At 38.1% G+C, this 10,932-nt stretch overlaps 1 non-coding gene across 1 annotated transcript; it reads left to right on the top strand.

The window, feature by feature from the left end:
* The first annotated feature begins 2,386 nt into the window (after nucleotides 1–2,386).
* LOC123326246 lies at nucleotides 2,387–2,493 on the top strand. Its single transcript, XR_006540958.1, has one exon. It is a non-coding gene; the product is annotated as a U6 spliceosomal RNA (small nuclear RNA).
* The last annotated feature ends 8,439 nt before the right edge of the window (nucleotides 2,494–10,932 follow it).

Below are 10,932 nucleotides of genomic sequence, written 5' to 3'. Positions count from 1 at the left end.
CCTGTACCTCTGAAACAAATAATACATTATATGTTAAAAAAAAGAAGAAGATAGTAGGAAGGGAAAAATGAAGAGGGGGAATCGGAGGGGGAGACAAACCATGAGAGACTATGGACTCTGAGAAACAAACTGAGGGTTCTAGAAGGGAGGGGGGGATGGATTAGCCTGGTGATGGGTATTAAAGAGGGCATGTACTGAATGGAGCACTGAGTGTTATACACAAACAATGAATCATGGAACACTACATCAAAAACTAATGATATAATGTATGGTGATTAACATAACATAATAAAGAAAAAAATTTAAATTTAAAAATAAAAAATAAAAAAAAATACTGAGGGTTGCGGAAAGGGAGGTGGGTGGGGGATGGGGTAACTGGATGATGGGCATTAAAGAGGGCATGTGATATGATGAGCACTGGGTGTTATATTCAACTAATGTATCATTGAACATTAAATCAAAAGCTAATGATGTACTATACGTTGGCTAATTGAATTTAAATTAAAAAAATTATTAGGCAAAAAAATAAAAATTAAAAAATAAAAGAAATAAAATTGAAGAGTTAAGCAAAGCCCTGTAATCTTAAATTTGGATTGAAAGTATCAGTATAAACTCATAATATATTTTCTCTTTAAGAGAGATTTCCATTTCCAAGCTTGGATACCTTTTTTTCCCAGAAGATGATGACTGGGGTCATGGCCATGTCCGAACTCAGGAAGCAATTTAGAGGTTCTCACCTGCCAGAGATGAGAAAATCTGAGCACAAAGAGAAGAACAACTGCAATGAATTGAAACACATGGAATATGTTAAAATTTATGAGTTCCTTCCTAATGATACCATAAAACAAAAAACCTCATTGGTCACCTCTGGAGGATATAAGGGAACCAACCCACTATTCTGAATGCAGGTAAGTATAGGGAAAGAAACATTTAACCTGTTTTTCCTGATTAAACTATATCATAAGTTAACTAAATAGGTGACGAGGAAACAATTCTCTCTACAGAAATAGTCCAAGTAATAAATGAGGAAGGAATAATAGAATTAGAATGCCACCATTTTGCAAATCCCCAAATGAAATCATGAATCTAGACAATGATTATTAATGGCTGTTACATCACAAAAAAAGACAACAGGTCATATATGCTGGCCGATAGAAGTGCATGACAATACTTACAATGTAGTCTTGCAAAGAAAGAAACAAATCGGAATTAGACCAACAAGTCACTAGATCTAGCTGCCGTGTTATGGGAAATATAGGGGACAAAGGAGCAAGGTAAATGATACCAGAGGGATGCAGTCCTATCTAGAAAATAGGAAATGGCCTGATCTCTTCAACAAATGAATTATAAAGTAGTAAAAGAAAGGCAGGGGAATCTATAAATTGAGGAGACAAAGAGAAGTATCAGTTGCTTGCATTGCGTGAATCTTATTTAGATCCTAATTCAACTGGAAAAAATAGGAGACAATTGTGGAAATGTGAGCACTGGATATTTGATGATATTAAGAACTTACTAATTTTTTTCAATGCAATAATGATGTTAAGATTGTAATTTTTAAAAAGCTCTATTGTTTAGAAAAGCATATACAAATGTTTACAGATGACATTATTTAGGGGATGTGTGTTAAATACTCTGATGGGGGCGGGGTACAGATGAAATGAAAGTGGCTGTGAGTTTATTTTGTGTCTGGGTAATAGGGACATGAGGATTCATTATACTATTCTGTCTAATTTTGTGAATTTTTGAATTTGTTATAAAAACTATTTAATGCAAGAAATTCATAAACCGGCTAATCACTATATGTGTGAAGTAGGTCTTTTGAAAGTAGAGAACTGAGCAGGAAAACCCATTAAACTCACTCAAAATGTATCTTTTCTTTCTGTCACTTTAGGCAGCCACATTTTGCTGGAGCTGGACTAGCTGTTTAACAAATGCTCCACGTGGAGTATGGTATGCCAACAAGATTCCCCATCTGGAGAGGCTACCAAACCTTGACACTGCCCCATGGCCTCAGGCCACCTTCCCAGACTAAACCACCTATTCCTAAAAGCTGGCCTAAGGCCTTCTGCCAGCCCACAGGCATGAGGCGGGCACACTGCTGGTCCAATAACATACCTCGGACCCTCTGCTAACTCAATCTCTCTCCCACTATGAAGTTCCCTCTGACCTGTCTTGTCTGTAGAGCTGTCTCCTTCCCTAGGTTTTAATCATTACTTTTTCACCAAAAATTCCCTGCCTATGTTGCCTATGTTGTCTTTGTTTCTTGAGGCCTGTTTCTATCAAAATCTTATTTGCGTGCACCCGTATACACACACACAGATACACACACACACACACACAACCCCCACAGCCTGTAAGTAGTAGTCTCTTACAAGAATAGGCACCAGTGATGGCTTCAGCAACACATGTACTAAAATTGGAATGTTACAGAGAAGATTAGCATGGGCCCTGCACAAGGATGACATGCAAATTCATGAAGCATTCCATATTTAAAATTTAAAACAAGAAGAAGAGGCACCTTATACCTAATTTAATTTAAATTAAAATTAAAAACAAGAAGAAGAGCCACCTTATACCTATCATCTGCTGTGTCGGTAGCCCTAGAATGACCTCAGGGTCATTCAGACACTCACAATGACCCTGAGAGGAGCTGTTATTATCCTATTATACAGATGAGGAAATGGAGGTAGAAGCTTAACCCAAACCACACAGCTTGTAAATGGCAGAGCTGGGATTTAAATCCAGGTTTATCTGCTTGCAAAGCATTTTTATTTAACCATAAACTGCCTGAATTGCCTTCTTTAGCAGCAAAGTGGCTATTCAATCAGTGCTCGCTAAGAGATACATGAATCTAACTGAGAAATTCAGGCATCCTGCTCATGTCTTCCCTTTCACATCTTCTTTATGTCCCAATGTCAGGCATCCCCTCTGTTCCCTGGAGTGGAGGGGCTGAAGGATGCTTTCCACTGGGCCTGGAAGAATATAAACACATCTGGAAGGAGGCTGCTGCTGAGCAAACCACGCTCCCCCCAGAGTGTGGACAGGATGAGGTGTCTATAAATAATGTTAAGAGTGTGAAGAGATTCTCTCCCCTGGGCTCCCTTTGCAAAAGGTTGATGGTAATTGATGAGGCTACAGGGACATGCCAATCCTTCTGCTCTTAGAACCAGGTGTGGTTATTTACAGAAATGTCACTTTCCCAGCCCTCCTTTCCCATCTCTGCCAGAGGGCTGGAGATCAGCAAAGATCAATTTACTGCTGCCCCAGGGCACATGGCAATAAGCCACCTATATGCCCCACTGTCTACAAACCAGGCTCAGGCTCCTGTTCTGGCTGAGAGTTGCTTCCTCTTTGGAAATTTGGAGAGAGAGAAAGATCACAGATTTGCTCCCTTTCCAGGCAGAGGGAGGTCAAGTGAACCATATTACAAACCACCAAGTCAATAAAATCTGGAGTTCCCACATTGTCCAGCTCAGAGTGGGAGAAATAAGTAGACCACTGGACCAGAAGTCAGACGTGTGGATCCCGACCCCAACGAGGCCATCTGTTAGCATTTGATGTCTGAGTTCCAGTTTCACATCTGTAAAATGGAGGCTAGTCCTCTGTCATATGTCAGACACAAAAGGGTTTTGAAAAGAATAAATTAAGTAATGGAGTTAAATGACCTGCAGTGTATGGGAGATCATTATTATAGTCCTTATAATGAAGGACTCTGTTAGAGAAGTGTCCATGATAGGTTTTGGAAAATACCTTCTAACTGCCCGCACTCCCATGGTCTTGCTGGTCAGTAGCATGAGCAAAGTGGAAGTGTAGCATATAAATTTAATTTCTCAGGGCATCCGAAGTGTAGGTGAAGATCATTCTGTTATAACAAGGTTTACACCAAAAAAAAAAAAAAATCAATTTCACAACTAAATAAAAACACTTTTGGGAATAAGAGGGCAGAGCTACATCTCAAGATTAAGCAAGCTGGCTTAAAGTTCTACTCAGAATTACCAGATCTCAACCAATATTGGATGGAAAATTGTCATACTCCTTCCTTGCTGAGGGTGATACTGAAAGACCACACTAGAGGCTCCCCACTGCCAACATATCCAGGGTAACCAGTACAGAGAGGCCAGAGGGAATGACAGACTAATGAGCAACAAGACACCCCAATCTGATGTTCCAGCTTCTTTTGGGGACTCCTCCCCAGTGCCTTTGCCAACAGCGCCCTTGGGCAGTAGCTCACACGGATAACCTCTCCCAGCCCTACAAAGTGGGAAGCTTGACCTGTAAACAACAAAGCTTGGATTTGAATCCAGGTCCATCTGCTTTCTAAGAACCACAACCTCCTCCCAGTCTATAACTAGTTCACTTTGCAGGGGAGTCCAGTTAGAGCCAACGGGAACTATATCTTATTCCCTTCTATCAGACCTCACCTTTAGCCATCTGGTCCTTTTTTGTTTCCATGATGTGGGCTTATACTTGGAAAGCAAAACCCTAGAGCTGCTCTCATCTAAAAAGGGTATCAGGTTGGACTGACCATGGTTGTTTGCTTCTTGATCAGGAGGGGAGCATTTTTCCTTTCCTCAGAAATTCCAAGCCCAAGAAACAATTGATTGAAAATATGTATAAAAAAGCTGTTTTATTTCTCTCCTTAAGAGGAGATGTTTTAGAAAAAGTTCTGCCTGTCTGATTTGGCATTAGGAAGAAGAAGTATAAATAATAATTTTTATAAGCCATGATAACAGTTAACATTCATGAGTATTTTTTTATTTAAGTGTCAAAATTTATGCTGAGTGATTTACATGGATTGTCTCAAATGATTAAACAGTCTGCACAAGATTCTTTATCCCTATTTCCAGATGAGGGATGGAAGCTCAAAGTAATTTACCCAGATCACACTGTTGAGAGGCAGCTTCAATTCAGTGCCTAGATCTTCTGGGGTAAAACCCCACACTGGTTACATAGGCTCAGGCCTTGTTCTATACAGCCTATTAAATATCCTTTTAAAAAATCCTTTCCTTGTATAAACTAAATACGGTATATCCATACAATGGTATATTATTCAGCCATTAAAAGTAATGAAGTACTGATAATGTGCTACAACATGGATGAAACTTGAAGACGTTATGCTAAGTGAAGTAAGCCAGACCCAAAAGAACAAATATTGTGTAATTCCACTTACATGAAATATCAAGAATAGGCAAATTCATAGAGACAGAAAGTAGGATTCAGGTTACCTCTGGAAACCTAAAGGGAGAATGGGGAAGGCGGAGAATAGAAAGTTATTGTTAATGAGTAGTGATGGTTGCACAAGATCGTGAATGTAGTTTATGCCACTGAATTGCACGTTAAAATAGTTAAAATTCCAGTGATGAGCACTGAGTGTTATACTGAAATGATGAATCATTGAACATTATATCAAAAACCAATGATGTACTATACCTTGGATAATTAAGTTTAAATTTCAAAAATGTCAAAAAAATAGTTAAAATTCCAATTTAAAAAATTTTATACCATGTCTTCCTTATCTATATGCCTATCAATGGACACTTGGGTTGCCTCCATATCTTGGCTATTGTAAATAATGCTACAATAAACATAAGGGTGCAGATAGCTTTTCAAATTATTGTTTTGTTTTCTTGGGGTAAATATCCATAGTAGAATTATTGTATCATATGGTATTTCTATTTAATTTTTTTGAGGAGCCTCCATATTGTTTTCCACAGTGGCTGCACCAGTTTGCATTCCCACCAACAGGGTATGAGGGTTACTTGTTCTCCACAGCCTAACCAACACCTATTATTTCTTATGTGTTTTTTTTTTTTTTTATTTTAGCCATTCTGACTGGTGTAAGGTGATATCTCATGGTGGTTTTGATTTGCATTTTCCTGATGCCGAGTGATGTTGAGCATTTTTTCATGTGTCTGTTGGCCATCTGGATGTCTTCTTTGGAAAAATGTCTATTTGAGTCCTTTGCCCATTTTTGAATTGGATTGTTTGGCGGTTTTGGTGATGAATTGTATAAGTTCTTTGTAGTCCTTGGATATTAACCCCTATTGAATATGTCATTTGCAAATGTCTTCTCCCACTCAATAGTTTGCCTTTTGTTTTGTTGATGGTTTCCTTCACTGTGTAAACCTTTTTTATTTTGATGTAGCCCCAATAGTTTATTTTTGCTTTTGTTTCCATTGTCTTAGGAGATGTATCTAGAAAAATGTTGCTAAGAGAAATTACTGCCTGTGTTCTCTTCTAGGATTTTTATTGTTTCAGGTCTCACATTTAGGTCTTTAATACATTTTGAATTTATTTTTGTGTATGGTGTGAGAAAGTGGTCCAGTTTCATTCTTCTGCATGTAGCTGTCCAGTTTTCCCAGCACCATTTATTGAAGAGATGTTTTTCCCCATTGTATATTCTTGCCTCCTCTGTCATAGATTAATTGACCATATAAGCATGGATTTATTTCTGGACTCTCTGTTTTATTCCATTGATCTATGTATCCATTTTTATCCCAGTACCATACTGTTTTAATTACTATAGCTTTGTAGTGTATCTTGAGATCTGGAATTGTGAAACCTCTAGCCTTATTTTTCTTTCTCAAGATCACTTTTGCTATTCAGGATCTTTTGTGGTTCCACACAAATTTTAGGATTATTCTAGTTTTGTGGAAAATGTTGTTGATATTTTGACAGGGATTTCATTAAATCTGAAAATTGCTTTGGGTAATGTGGACATTTTAACAATATTTGTTCTTCCAACCCATGAGCATGAAATATTTTTCCATTTGTTTATGTCATCTTGAGTTTCTTTCATCAATGTTTTATAGTTTTCAGAGTATAGGACTTTCACCTCTGTGGTTAGGTTTATTCCTAGGCATTTTATTCTTTTTTGTGCAATTGTAAGTGGACTTAATTTCTCTTTCTGCTACTATATTATTAGTGTATAGAAATGCTACTGATTTCTGGATATTAATTTTGTGTCCTACAAAATTTACTGAATTCATTTATTACTTCTAGTAGTTTTTTGGTGGAGTCTTTAGAGTTTTCTATGTATAGTATCATGTCATCTGCAAACAGTGACAGTTTAACTTCTTTACCAATATAGATCCCTCTAATTTCTTTTTCTCATCTGATTGCTGTGGCTAGGACTTCTAGTACCATGTTGAATAAAGGTGGCAAGAGTGGACCCCCTGTTCCTGATGTTAGGGGAAAAGCTCTCAGTTTTTCACCACTAAGATGTTAGCTGTGGGTTTTCATACATGGCCTTTATGATGTTGAGGTATGTTCCCTCTAAACCCAATTTGTTGAGACTTTTTATCATGAAAGGATGTTGAATTTCATCAAATGCTTTTTCTGCATCTATTAAGATGATCATATAATTTTTTATTATTATGTTCAGTTAGCCAACATACAGTATATCATTAGATCTTAATGTAAAGTTCAACGATCCATTAGTATATAATTTTTATCTTTCGTTTTGTTGACATGGTGTATCATGTTGATTGATTTGTGAATATTGAACCAACCTTACATTCCCAGAATAAATCCACTTGATCATGGTGAATGATCCTTTTAATGTATTATTGAATGCAGTTTGCTAATATTTTGTTGAGGATTTTTGCATCAACGTTCATCAGGAATATTGGCCTCTAGTTTTCTTTTTTGTGATGTCTTGGCCTGGTTTTGGTATCAGGGTAATGTTGATCTTGTAGAATGTATTTGGAAGCTTTCCTTCCTCTTCTGTTTTTTGGTATAGTTTGAGGAGAATAGATATTAACTCTTCTTTAAATGTTTGGTAGAATTTACCTATGAATCCATCTGGTCCTGCACTTTTATTTTTTGGTAGTTTTTTGATTACTGATTCAATTTCATTTCTTGTAATTACTATATTCAGATTTTCTATTTCTTCCTGATTCAGTTTTAGAAGAGTGTATGTTTCTATGACTTTATTCATTTCTTCTAAGTTGTCCAACTTGTTGACATAATTTTTAATAGTACTCTCTTATAATCCTTTGTATTTCTGTGGTGTCAATTGTTACTTCTCTCTCATTTCTGATTTTATTTATTTGGGTCTTTTCCCTTTTTTTTTTGATGAGTCTAGCTAAGAGTTTATCAATTTTATTTATCTTTTTAAAGAACCAGCTCTTAGTTTCATTGAGTTTTTTCTTTTTTTTTTTTAGTTTCTATCACTTATTTCTGCTCTGGTATTATATTCCATGTGCACATTACAATAACGTGTATTCTGTTGTTTTGGGATGGAATGTTCTGTATGTATCTGTTATGTTCATTTGGTTTAATATGTCATTTAAAGACAGTATTTCCTTATTGATTTTCTACCTGGATGATCTATCCATTGATTTAAGTTGGGTGTTAAAGCCTCCTACTATTATTGTGTTATGTCAATTCCTCTATGTCTGTTAATTTCACTTTATGTATTTAGGTGCTCCAGTGTTATGATATCTTCTTATTGGATTGATCCCTTTATCATTATATAATGCCCTTCTTTGTCTATTGTTAGTTTTTGTTTTAAAATCTATTTTGTCTGATATAAGTATTGCTCCCCTGGCTTTTGTTTTTTTCCACTTTCATTTGCATGGTGAATGTTTTTTCATCCCTTCCCTTTCAGTCTGTATGTGTCTTTGGGCCTGAAGTGGGCCTTTTGTAGGCAGCAAATAGATGAGTCTTTTTTTTTTATCCATTCTGCCACCCTATATCTTTTGATTACAGCATTTAGACCATTTACATAAAATTCCAATTTTTATGTTGTGTATATGTATATTTTTTTATGTTATAAAATTTTTTTAAATCTCTTTTCTGCTTAAGTTAACCAAATGATTTCTGATACTTGCAACTAAGAACCTGTCTGATAACTATCTAAGATGGAAATTATGCTCTAGGTCCCAACAGTAATGAACAGTCCAAATTGTGCTGAAAAACATAAAAAAACAGATGAATAAAAGAGAGTAAACAACAGTTTTTCAATGTGCAGACTAGATCTGGGGATTCTTTTGCGTGAGTTTTCAAAGGGTAAACATGCAGGATGGGAGGCTGAGTTTTGGAAGCATCCAGGAAGGAAACTATTTTAACAGTATCCCTTTCAATTTTAAACAGAAAAACATATCAGAGACAGAAACTCTAGTTCTAGGTCTTCTATCATATACTACAGCAAATTCAATAACAATTCCTCTCCTGTACCAAGAAGCCCTGGGGTCATGGAGTCACAAAGAACAAGGTGGTACCTAGGACAGACTTCCTGGATGAGGATGCTTTTCATGGAGCCCACAATTCCTCAGGATAGGAGCCCACCCCCAAGGATGGTGAATAGAGAATCTCAAGCCAAACAAAAATCCTTACCGTTATAGCCTGGCTGCTGAATTCTCAGTGCTGGGCTAAAGGAGTAAAACCAATTAAGTTGCTATCCAGCTGTGTCCTCCAATCCTAAACTCTCCCTCCAGACTGTTTCAATATCCCTAACTCTTCTCCATCCCCAATCCACTGACCAAGTTTAAGTGTCATCTCTCACCTACACCAGAACAATAGCTTCCTGACTGGTCTCATTCATTCATCAAATATCTACTGACTTCTAACTATGTGCCAGGCACTGTTCTAGACCCTGGAGAAAAGTATTGAGCAAAAGAGACAGAACCCTCAGGGAGCTAATATTTCTGTGAACCCCAGCATCTAGTACCACTCCTCTACAGTTCATCCCCTACATTAGCCAACAAAGAAATCTTTCAGAAACACAGATCCGATCATGGCCCTCTCAGGCTGAAAATCCTCCCCTTGTTCCTCACTCCCAAGGATGAAGTTCAAAATCTGTGGCCCACAAGACCCTTTTAAACTTAGCCCCCACCAAACCATAAAGCCTCACCTTCACTTTCTCCCTGCCCCAGCATCCCACTTATGGTGAAAAGAGCTTGGAACAAACAGCAACAAGTACCACTTGGTGCACCTGGAACTTGTGGGCAGAGGGATCAGCAGGTATGCCCAGACCCCTGTCCTCTTGGCACCCTACAAAGAAGGGTGTTAAGGCTGCAGCACAGCTGTGTGTGCAGTAGGTCATCAGAGGGCTTTACCCCTCTGTTCTCTATTTTTAGGGACCAAATGTGAAAGTGGCTTTGCCCAAACAATTAGGAAAAATAAACATTTAAGACTCAGGCACCAAGGGATACAGGCTGAAGTGGCAGGTATGTAGAGAGGACTGCTGGGAGGTGCCAGCTGCCTAGTACCTGGAGACCCTGGGAGCCCCCACTCCAAAGGAAATGGAATTAAGGTATAGCTAACTTTGAGGAGAGAAGAGCGCTTATCCAGATCTCATGAGTATTGCAGCCTCTTCTGGGATCAGAGATTCATTCATCCTAGCTCCCCCCATTGTCAAGCAATCCAGAGTCAGCCCCTGGTGTCATTCATTTGTTGGTTTCACCCATCTCCAGCTACACCCCCATCACAGCATATCCCCATCCAAGGCCCCAGACACACCAAACTCTTCATTCCCCTAACATTCTAAGCACTCTGATACCTCCGTGCCTTTACACATGTGCTTCCTGGTGCCTGTGGCACTTTCTCCCCTATCTGGAGAATTCTTTCCATAGATGTCAGAGAGCATCTGACAAAAGGAAGTGGTTCTATGTCATCATTCAAAGCCTGATTCTCTGCTGAGACCTCTGATCACCCCTATACATATATACTATTTCATGCATAAATTTGCACCCGCTGTGAGTCCTGTTAAACTCTGCTTATTACAATCTACTTCTCTACACATTGTCTCTCCACTGAATTACGAGCTCCTCAAATGTAGGGTCCATGCCTGCCATCTCTACATTCTGCCTGCCACAGATAATGTTTGTGGAAGATATCAGTTGGTGTAGAAACCCCATTTTCCTGCCGTAGAGTCTTAGCCCATGTTTTTCCCTCAACTCTTCCCAGCACTTCAAATGATTGGCCCCT

Source organism: Neomonachus schauinslandi, chromosome 11, assembly GCF_002201575.2.
Source record: "Neomonachus schauinslandi chromosome 11, ASM220157v2, whole genome shotgun sequence".
Taxonomy (NCBI): Eukaryota; Metazoa; Chordata; class Mammalia; order Carnivora; family Phocidae; genus Neomonachus; species Neomonachus schauinslandi.
Note: the sequence above shows the minus strand (reverse complement) of the source record. Positions and strands in the feature narration are given on the sequence as shown.